Genomic DNA, 10,129 nt, shown 5'->3' with positions numbered 1-10,129 from the left:
GCTGTGTCAAGTTGACACAAAACTAGCCAGTACAGGGGGCTAATATCATATATATATATATATATATATATATATATATATATATATATATCTTAAGAAATTGGACTCGAGAAAACCAAATAACCCTATGGAAAAATTCTCAGCTAAGGAATACCGAATGGCTGAGAAGCACCTAAAAAATGTTCAATATCCTTAGTCATCAGGGAAATGCAAATCAAAACAACCCTGAGATTCCACCTCACACCAGTTAGAATGGCTAAGATCAAAAACTCAGGTGACAGCAGATGCTGGTGAGGATGTGGAGAAAGAGGAACACTCCTCCATTGCTGGTGGGATTGCAAGCTTGTACAACCACTCTGGAAATCAGCTGGATGTCTTCTCAGAAAATTGGACATAGTACTACCAGGAGATTCAGCAATACCACTCCTGGGCATATACCCAGAAGATGTTCCAACTTGTAATAAGGACACATGTTCCACTATGTCCGTAGCATCCTTATTTATAATAGCCAGAAGAGGATATTAGTCCAGAAGCTCAGAATACCCAAGATACAATTTGCTAAACACATGAAACTCAGGAAGGAAGAACAAAATGTAGATACCTTGATCCTTCTTAGAAGGGGGAAGATAATGCCCATGGAAGGAGTTGCAGAGACAAATTTCAAAGCAGAGACTGCCCCTCCTGGGGATCCATCCCATAAACAACCATCAAACCCAGGCACTATTGCAGAGGCCAACAAGATTTTGCTGACAGGAGCCTGATATAGCTGTCTCCTGAGAGGCTTTACCAGTGGCTGGCAAACACAGAAGTGGATGCTCACAGTCATCCATTGGATGGAGTACAGGGTCTCCAATGGAAGAGCTAGAGAAAGGACTCTGGGACTAAACCACTAACCAAAGAAAACAGATGGTGGAACTCATGGCTCTAGCTGCATATGTAGCAGAGGATGGGCTAGTCACTCAGCATTGGGAGGATAGGCTTCCTGTGAAGGTTTTATACCCCAATATAGGGGAATGCCAGGCCTAGGAAGCAGGAGTGGGTGATCTGGGTCTTTCTGTGGTTTAGGTATCACAGTAATTGTGGATTCACAGAACGAATTAAGTAGATTACCTTCTGTTTCTATTTTGTGGAATAGTTTGTGGAGTACTGGAATTAGGTCTTCTTTGAAAGTCTGATAGAACTCTGCACTAAACCCATCTGGTCCTGGGCATTTTTGGATGGGAGACATTAATGACTGTTTCTATTTGTTTAGAGGTTATGGGACTGTTTAGATCATTAATCTGATCCTGATTTAACTTTGGTACCTGGTATCTGTCTAGAAAATTGTCCATTTCACCCAGGTTTTCCAGTTTTGTTGAGTATATGCTTTTTTAGTAGGATCTGATGATATTTTGAATTTACTCAGCTGGGTGTCTTCTCAGAAAATTGGACATAGTACTACCGGGAGATCCAGCAATACAACTTCTGGGCAGATACCCAGAANATNTTCCAACTGGTAATAAGGACACATGCTCCACTATGTTCATAGCAGCCTTATTTATAATAGCCAGAAGCTGGAAAGAACCCAGATGTCCCTCAATAGAGGAATGGATACAGAAANTGTGGTACATTTACACAATGGAGTACTACTCAGCTATTAAAAACAATGAATTTATGAAATTCTTGGGCAAATGGATGTATCTGGAGGATATCATCCTTAGTGAGGTAATCCAATCACAAAAGAAGTCACTATATATGCATTTTTTATTATAAGGGAAGAGAAAATTAAATATTCTTTCCAAATTCAAATTCAACCCCACATGCTAGGAAAGGGAATCAGAACATCCCGTTGAATCCCTTCTTACACATTCTTCTTTTTTTCTTCCTGTGTATTTAAAAGACATATGGTTTAATCTAGGAAGGGTCTAGAATCTGTTGACATCCAAACAGCAGGAAAGTCACCTGAAGAACATGACTGGGGGGATTGATTATGACTCTTTGTAGTAACCCTCTCTAAAGCAGGTTTCTAATGAGCCTAACCCTAGAGGGAGTCAAGGAAAGGCAGTGTCTGTACAATTCCTAATGTAAATTGGGCAGAACGCAGTAGTTGAGTTAGAGAACATGTTTTGATGTGCATTCTCTAGATAGAAATTGGCTGTAATGTGATTGAGTTCAAGAGGTCACACCTTGGGAATAAGAAAACAAAAAGCAAACAAAGCAACTCTGACAAGATGTAGAAACAAATGTACAGCTCACCCCTCTCTGGGGTGAACATGGCTGTTCAGTTTGGAGAATAGAGTTTGCTCTAAAGTTGTGGATTTATAGATCATCAGTGAGAAACCTTCCATGAGATGGCTGAAACTCTCTTAAGTCCATTCCAGGAGCTCATTAAGCTCTATTATTTTGTCTATCTTTTATGTATCCTAGTATCTCCACAGAGTATTTGTAAGTAGATTTGAAACCATATTTCACAGTTTTCCAGTACTTTGAGGTCTGCAGGTGTTAAGTGCCATGAGTAAAGTCAGGAGATACTGCATTTTGGCTGCTAGCAATTTTTCTCCACCTCCCCTCAAATTTCCAAAACCTTCACCATCAAGGAAATTTCAATCCTTAGAAACAATATGTAGACAAACTCTTTGAATAATTGGAAATAATATCTTCAGAAAAGCTGGCAAAGACTATAGTATCTCTTCACAAACATGTAATTGTGCAGTTTGAGGTTTCCCCTAAAGCAACAAGTATCATATCAAAAAGGAATGAAATGCATTGTAACTGGGAGCTGTGTGTTCCCTGTGAGGTGCTTAACTGGTATGAAACAAAGCAGAACAAAAGAAACAAGCCACAGTTGACCTGTTCTTTCTTCTGAATAGGAGGTACACTTGCTTACCCATCCAAAGAGTCTGAGTTGGGGATGGAGATTGACAGATGGCTATGAGTGCTTGGGAGACATTGGTTGAATGGGCTTTAGAGTGCATGTGACTAAGCTCAGTATCCTGAGAAATACTGACATTCAAAGGACTAATCAATGGTTTCCTCATTTGTTTTTCTTACATAGCTGAGGCTCACATGCTCATATAATGGTTCCACACACAGTAGACTGGGCACACCTGTATTGACCAACAATGAAGAATGTGCCCCACAGCATGCTTACAGGCCAATCTGATGGAGGCAATTCCTCAACTCTGATTCACCATTCCTAGTTATGTCTGTGTTGTGTAAAAAAGAATAAAAAACAAAAACAAACGAACAAACAAAAACAAAACAGAAAAAGAAAAAAAAACAACCAGCATAGCTTCTAACACAGAGGTTGGGGAAACCACAAACAATGCAGAAAATGACACACCAATCACATCATGTATAAAAATTGAAGATAAGTATTCAAGGAATGTTAATATGGTCTCCCTGAGTGACATAACTATAAATTAACTCCCATTGTGTACCCATGTGTAGCACTGAACGAGTTTCTTAATTTCCCTGATCTCAGTTTCCAATCTAAAATCCAAATGAGGAGAATACATTTCATGTTAAAAGCAATAGTTTCATTTGAGAATTTTCAATATTGGCAACTGTATGAAAAATATATAAACTGGCCTGCCACACGAAATACTCTGTGGATAATTGTTTATCAAGAAGTCCTTGCGGTACTTTGTCCACATACTGGATTCACTGTGGATCTCTGATTCACAGCTTCTAGAAGCTCATTCAGTGTTTTCACCAAAATTCTCCATCAAACTTGGTTCATTTGATCATAACACACATAAAAACCACGACAATCTCTACGGTATGGCAGTATAGTATTATGTTTTGCACTGCTGACTGCCTGCATCTGTTCTCTGCTTTTTCTTGGGTATACCACTACCACTGTCATCTTCATTAAAGCTTTCAAATATTCCAGTAACTTTCACTTCCATATCACAGTTTCACATTCAGAACTGACATGGTTCCATCCAAGGTAGAGTGGAGGGTAGAAATGGGACAATGTTTCCAGGTTGATGATATTCTTCAAAGAGAAACAATGGCAAGCAATGAAACACAAGTGTTTTTAGAATTTGAAGTGATGAACTATAGATTTTGTGCATATGCTATATTTTTTTTGAGATAGAGAAACACTGCTAAATACAAGCAGAATTCAAATACTACCATGCAATGACTTCCAGAGAGTTTTCTAAGGGATTTTAAAAAAAGCTTGAAAACACAAACATCTGATAGAACTTAAATCAAAATAATGGCTAAAACATATAACCGCAATAGCTTCAATTCTGAACATTAAAACAATTTAGTGAAGTATCCAGAGAAGAACTGTGCTAGTAGAAACATTGTGATGTCAATCATATCATATTGCTTTGCTACCTGCAAACCATACTTGACTTACAGCCCCTTAATATTTTAACACTTTTTATAACATCATGATTCTTTTATTTCTACCTCAAAATCATGTCATGACACAAATAAAGATCTTGGGAGATGACTAAGTTGGTAAAAATATTTGCCTTATAAGTACAAGGATGTAAGTGTCACTCTCAGAACACATGTAAAAAAAAAAAAAAGCCAGGCATGATGGCATGATGGCGTGTACGCACTTGTAATCTCAGAACTAGGGCAGTAGAGCCAGGCAGACTGGCATAGCCAACTTAGTCTGAGGCTAACAAGAGACCCTGTCTTTTAGAAGAGGTAGAGGGTGTCTGAGAAACAACACTTGAGGTTGACCTTTGACCTTCACGTGTATACCCCTGTACACATCCACCTGAATCAACATGCCTGATAGAAAAAAAACCTGAAAATTAAAATAAACAGAGGCAAATGTGCTTTCTATTTACAAGGAATAGTCTGAAATGTTAGAGTAAATGTAAGGAGTAACATAAAACATAACTATAACACATATTCTATCTTTACACACATCAATCCTGCATTCATGAGTTGCAGCAGCTAGAGCCGGCATGTTTTCTCATTGTTTTGTTTAAATAAGCATGAACATGCCATTTTTCCTTGTTATTTCCCCCTAAACAATACAGTAAACAACTATTTAGTATTTAGTGTTTACAAATAGAGGAAGGCACACTGTAAGTAATGAAGTAAGATTGTACAGGTTCTCAGCAAATACAATGTCATTTTATAAAGAGGATTAAATTTATGTATTTGCCTATCTGAGGCTGGCCCTGTATCCAGTCCCACATGAATATGGGAGGATTAGAAAATGTTAAATTTTTCTAATAGACCAGTCAACATCCTGGTCTTCATTTCTTAGCCGAAAGTATTGATTGGGATGATTGTTCTGGTCAGCCCTAGGGCTAAACCTGCTCTTCTTCTGTTGGCATTTAGTCAGCAGACAGTAGTACTCAAAAGAAGGACACTCAACAAAAGGACGGAAATATCAAAAATATGTCAAATGTAGTGTGGTACAGCCACATGGCTTCCACTTATGTAAGAACTGCCTTAGGCAGTTTTTTCCAACAAAAATACTTTCTACTGGTTTTGCTTTGGGAAGGGGTGTATGTTCAATAAGCAGAAAACTTGTGTTCATTTATTCTATAGACATACCACACCACAAGCAATCACCATTTCAAAGTTTCTCATTTGGGTCACAGCACTGAATTATTTTCAATCCATTGCATCCCAGGGCAGTTCTGGATTCATCATAATTCATTCATTCAGCTTTTATTGAGTACTGATTATGTGCAGTGCATCGGTAAGGATCCTTTTAGGTATACAAAGATGAATATGAAATCATTCTTACCCTCAAGGAGTTTAGTATCTATCCTGAGAAATGAAATATGTACAGAAGACATGGTTAGCTGAATATTTAGTTAATAACATAGGTTAACGGAAAAAGAGAAAATTTCATAAAATATTTTTTGAAGAAATCAAAGGGAAAGCAATTCTAGTCATCCTAAACAAACAAACACACCCCATACCAGAGTTTGAATGGGAGGGATCCTTTGATCTGGGCCACCCCATGAATTTGACATCTTGAGCAAATGTTGCTGAGTATCAGGTTCTTGGCTTTCCCCAGAAGCTAGACCTAGGAAAGGACTTTGAGCTTAAAGACCCAGAAAATGAGGCTGAGATCTTTTGATAACAGCTCCCAGTGGTACAGTGGAGTGGGATTCCTGACTTCCGGAAGCTAATTTCTAAGTTTGAGAAATTTATAATCAGGATGTATTTATAATCTTGATTAAAATAATTTGAGGAATTTGCCATGGAAATTAGCCAGCACATTCAAAGGATTCCGATATCTCCCCTACACTAGGACTGTCTTTTAAGCCTTCATTGGATCATATATGATCTAAACAGAGGGCTGAGACAACAAACTGTCAACTAGCTCTGTGATTTCCAGCACTCTACTCTGGTTCACTGTGTTTCTTATGCGTGCTAAGTTTGCTCCTTAAGGGTTGTGCTAAATCTAGCATCCTACTACTACCTTGACAAGGCTTGGGTGAATGAAGTCCTGAAACCTAAAGACGAAAGGGTTAATAAGGGTCAGGCAATTCTCCAGTCTGCCTGCTCAGCCTTGATAGGGGCTTGGAAGGTGCTAATAAGCATCCATGTCTATGCTGTAATGAGGGGCTGCACACCTCTCAGTGGGAGTGCTATTTCCCGGTCCATGTCATGCCCCCCTCCTACCCCCTGCTCTGAAGGTCTTCTGAAGTGGCTGAATAGAGGCCATGGCTGGAAAAATTTGGAGCCCCTTCCTTTCAACCTCTCTGTGGGACCCTAGAACAAGTGATTTAATCTCTTTCTGTTTGTGGGTCTTCACCAAAAAAATTAATCTCCCTCTCTTTTCCACTTTTCCATTTAGGATAATGTTTAGATTGCCTGTAAGGCCTGCCAAAGCTGTCTAGGGGTCTCAGGGAGCAGAGCATTGTTAGAGTCTGAAACCCTGTTGTCATTAATTGCTCAGGAGGGGAAGAAGACCCCAAGAGCTCTAGCTAATATGTGTACTAGCGTCACATCGAGTACCTAGTTTCAGTGGTATCTGGGTAGGCAGATGGTGATGCCATTGTGACTCCATGAGATTTCCTATTATCTCCTGCTGGGGACCTGGCTGCTGCTTCTGTGAGCCTTTTAACTGATCTCTTTTTCTAATCAGTGAGTACAGGCAAGAAAGAGTGGGAGGGAAAATTGGAAGCCAGTGGAGAGAATTGTTTTCTTCTTTTTCTCTAACCTGTATGTGTGTGTGTGTGTTTCTACAATTCATCTCATAGATTACATTTCTATATGTAGCTTCCAAGCATTGAAAATGAATTCTGATTTCTTGCAATGGCTTATGACTCCTTCATGTCAGCAATACTGTTCCTTGTAGGTGTTGATTCATGTATGCAGTTGGCAACCGTAATGGTCAGGAAAAATTCTAGGTGATGACAGATTTAGGTCTGTAAATTGACCCTGTCATCAACTAAGTGGCATGTGGTAGGTCACCTCCATCCATGTCTCTGGCCATGAATTTCTCTTAAGTATCAAGAGCTGTGGCCTACATCTTTTATCCTCAAATGTATTTGTGACCTTCCCCATCTTGGATTCATATTGTGCATGTCTGTGCTGTTCAGGTGTAGGTGGAAAAGTCTCATGCTTAGGTTCCCAGGCATCTGATTGGATTGACCATAGTCAGTTCTAACAGGAGATAGGAAGATGGATGCCAAGGTGAAGCCGGGAGGCTGTTCTGCAGCAGTCTTCCTCAGGTACTATCTCAATAGAGGCTGAGCCATTCTTGTGATTTTAACTGGCCTTCAGAGTAGGATCTTGCATTCTGTAGTCATACTTTTCAAACATTGCTCCCATTGACTACCTCCAAAATTTGTGTTACCCCATTTCCTACCTTATATGTTCTTGACTATAAGGTTAGAAAGTTTCTTCCCCTAGGTAGCTCCTAATTGTGTAGGATTGGTGGTGTAGTGTTGGTGGTATTGTTGGTATAGAAGATGTTGTGAGATTTAGACAGACTGTTGTACAATTCCTTTCTATAGTAATTGCTCAGGAGATGTCTGAGGATCCACTTTGCTATAAAACTTCTTGCCTTTAAAATACGATTTTAATTTCATTGATTTTATGTGTATGGGTGATTGCCTACATGTGTGTCTGTGCACCATGTATATGCCTGTTGTCCAAGGAAATCAGAAAAGGACATTTGATCCCCTCAGTTTGGGGTTACAGACAGTTGTGAGCTATCATGTGGGCTCTGGGAATTGAACTCTTGTCCTCTGGAGGAACACCCTGTGCTCTTACTCATTGAGCCATTTTTCTAGTCCATTCTGGCTTGATAATCTAAAAACCTATCAGTTTTTGACATAGATGCTGCTGACCTACTGCAATTTGGATTATTGTATTTCTTTCACTGTACTGTATGCATATATCTTTACTAAACTTAGTCTTAGTATATCTGCAAAGGTGGTAGTCATTTCAAAATCTATAATTTCTTACTAATATATTTGATTTTGCTCTCTTTCTCTCTAGTATTTGTATTACTCCAAAGTACCTAATATCCAAAATGGCCTTTTTCATATTTGTTTCAAATGGTATAGGAGGTCTATATTGGTTCTATGGTTTGCTATTAGGTCCTTGTACAGTGATGGAATTATGGTAGATACCAAGAATGATTCCCATAACCAAATATTAATTGACTTATTTTTCAGAGTACAATTGTCCCATGTAGTTTTGGGGCTTGTCTTTATATTAGAATCTTGTTAGATGCTACATCTGTTCTGAAAACTCACTGTACTACTACACACTAAGAATATTTGTCTCTGAGAGTACAAGGCATGAAAACATGCTTGCTTTGTAATGAATAATTGAAAATTATGCTTTCATTAATATTGTAGGAGACCCATGTACATATGCATCTATATACGAAACAACATTTGTAAAATTGTATTGAAACAACAATACCTAAAATTGTGTCTGTGATATTATAGGTTCTTTCAACCTGTATCTGTTGACTGGATAAATTTGTATTTTGCATAAACCTTTGGGGGGAAATTACATGTGGCAGTTAGCCTGCAGAAATCATTCTTTTGCGTGAATTTCCAATTGATTTCTTTTCTTTATAGTTTGATTTATCATTTTTTAAAAGAAAATTCACTGCCAGGTTATCCCTTCAATTTTCCTTCATTTCCTGTTTAAATATGTTATCTATTATTTGGCTTCTGAAGAGTTTCTTTAAAATAGGATTTATCTCTGATTACTTCTAGGATGTTATTAAAAAATATACATAAGCATTCCCATGCTGTGGAAGGAGGGTGAACCCTTGTCTTTCTCTATATATTTATCACCCACTTCTCTCCCAACTATTCATTCTATGATTTAATGATCCTGTATTCACTATTCCCTGATCCCCTCTTCTAGAATCTTCCCCACAGACCACCCTGAAGTGTGGTATATAGAGAGGGAACTAGAGGCATTGATTTTGGATCATTATGAATGAAAGGCATCCTAGAGTTGGATCTAATAAAATCATTTTGCTTATAGAGCAACCCACTGAGATAAAGATTAAAGTGAACATTTCAAACTTACTAGAGAATTTAAAAGATGTCTTAGTGAGCTCAGACTACTGTAACAAATATCATGGTAGCTTAAGTGGCACACATTGATTTCTTGTAGTTTTGGAGACTCAAGATCAAGGCACAAGCAGACTTGCTTACAAGAGTGAGCTATCATCTTGGTGAGCAGATACTGCTTTCTTGCTGTGTGTTCATAAAATCCTTCCGTGTTTCCTGGAAAGAAATGTAAAGATGGAGAGAGGAGAATAGGGAAGGAGGGAGGCATGCTGAAGGGAAAGAGAGAGAGAGAAAGAGAGAGAGAGAGAGAGAGAGAGAGAGAGAGAGAGAGAGAGATGTAGGGAACCTGAGCACGCATTCAACTAGGACATGAATTTTCTACTGGGAAACCCATTCTCAGGAAGGACATAATCAACTACAATCTTCTCCAAAAGCCCTGCTTCCTCATGCTGTCACACTGGGATTTGATCCTCAACATATGATCCTGAATGTACATAAATATTTCATGTACAGCAAGATCAGAGTAAGAATGCAAGATTTCCTAATTCCCAGGGTAATAGCAATCAGTGGCGGTTATTTAACACTGTTACTGGTGGGGTTCAACCTTCTGGATTTGTCTCCTGGTGTTATCTTATCCATCTACAGCACACTATCCAATTACG

This window comes from Mus pahari, chromosome 15 (assembly GCF_900095145.1).
Source record: "Mus pahari chromosome 15, PAHARI_EIJ_v1.1, whole genome shotgun sequence".
NCBI lineage: Eukaryota > Metazoa > Chordata > Mammalia > Rodentia > Muridae > Mus > Mus pahari.
Note: the sequence above shows the minus strand (reverse complement) of the source record.